The sequence below is a fragment of the Echinops telfairi genome, unplaced genomic scaffold, assembly GCF_000313985.2.
Source record: "Echinops telfairi isolate 266 unplaced genomic scaffold, ASM31398v2 ScPeMD7_7457;HRSCAF=8495, whole genome shotgun sequence".
Classification (NCBI taxonomy): Eukaryota; Metazoa; Chordata; class Mammalia; order Afrosoricida; family Tenrecidae; genus Echinops; species Echinops telfairi.
In genome coordinates this window covers 38,530,498-38,532,089 of record NW_022111357.1, presented here as the reverse complement: position 1 = coordinate 38,532,089, position 1,592 = coordinate 38,530,498, and the positions used below count along the sequence as shown (strand labels likewise).

General features: G+C 49.3%; 1 pseudogene; it reads left to right on the top strand.

The window, feature by feature from the left end:
• The first annotated feature begins 245 nt into the window (after nt 1-245).
• The window catches only part of LOC115872761, a 3,718-nt pseudogene continuing 2,371 nt past the window's right edge, over nt 246-1,592 (top strand).

Genomic DNA, 1,592 nt, shown 5'->3' with positions numbered 1-1,592 from the left:
GACTCATAGTGAACCTACAGGACAGGGGCGAACTACCTCTGTGAGTTTCTGAGACTGTAATTGTTTACAGGAGTAGAAAGCCCTGAGGAGTGGCTGGTGGTTTTGAACTGCTGACCTTGGGGATCTCAGCCGAACTCGTAACCACTACACCACCAGAGGTGTGTGTGTGTGTGTGTGTGTGTGTACATACAAATACATACATAATATATATGAGAAAGATTTATATCAAAAAAATGGCTCACACAATGGCAGAAGAAGCAGGTAAGTTCAGTCTGGTTCAAATTTGTGGGTCAGATATTAAGCTGGAGGCTGATGAACCAGGAAGCAAGAAGACCCACCAGGAAGTGGGTAGACTACAGGCTGAGAGACACCAGCAGATGAAACCAAAGTCACAGGTCAGGCCTAATGATCCAAGGTCATCAGGTCAGATAGCAGGCTTCTGAGGGCTCCTCAGGTTGGCAGGCAATATGACAGGCCATTGGCTCAAGTCCACAGAACTGGAGGTCAATGAGCCAGGGGCAGGATCCAGACCCAGCAAGCAGTGAGCTAGTTTCCCGCAGCATCACCTGACAGGTCTGTGACACGAGTAAGGGGGTTGCACTCCACCCTAATTGTCCCTCAATGACTTGGCTACTCACAGCACATCCCATCATGGAGTTGATGATGTCCTATTAGTCTTGTCATGGGGGATTATTGCCCAAATTAGACATAAAACCTATTACAGGGGCCCTCGAACTGGTGGATCTTTGCCTTTTGGAAAGGGCATTGTGGTGCCCTCAAAGACACCATCTCCTTCAGAACCCTGTGCGTCATCACCTTAAAGGAGGGATCTTAGATAGTGTGGCAGGGGCCAGACCAAATCCAGAGATACATATGTTAGCCAACTAAAAAGTGGGGGGGGGGCGAGGAAAAAAAAAGAAATGGGTAGCGGGGGCACAGGGCACTAACCCACCCAAGGGGAGGGTATTGTTTATATCTCCACAGGGAAAGAGGGAGCAGACTTCAACCCAGTGCTCCAAGATGTGAATGCAACATGCTGGCATGGAGTAGGGAACCAGTGGAGAGGTCTGAGAGGCCGCCCCCAATCCCAACTATGTGGACAGGTGCCCCTTTCCCCAGAAGAATTTATTTCAGAGGACAGCACTGAATCTGCAGCTCAGGGAGAGGGACATGTCTGATCAGAGCACACAGGAGCAAATGAAGGGGGAGGAAGAGAGAGTGGAGCACATCCTGGCCTACCAAGCCTTGACGAAGAGATTCCCACTCAGAGAAGCCAATCCACACAGAAGACTATATGGCCGGCCCCACTATGAGACACAACATCCCTCATTTCCCCATAACCCTACAGGGGACAACACTGGAGACACAGTGTGGGAATTCCACCTGATCTGATCCCACCACACCGAGGCAAAACACTAAGTGTGTGTAACAGAACAGCAAAGGGAACAGAGCAACAAAGTCCCCAGGGAATACCAAAAGTAGATTTTGGGGTCAGGGATTGGCGCCACATCAGACTCAACCGGAAAACACTCCTAAAGGCCAACAAATAGTCCTTGAACTAAATACAAGCTTTTCTTTCTTCTAGTTGTGTT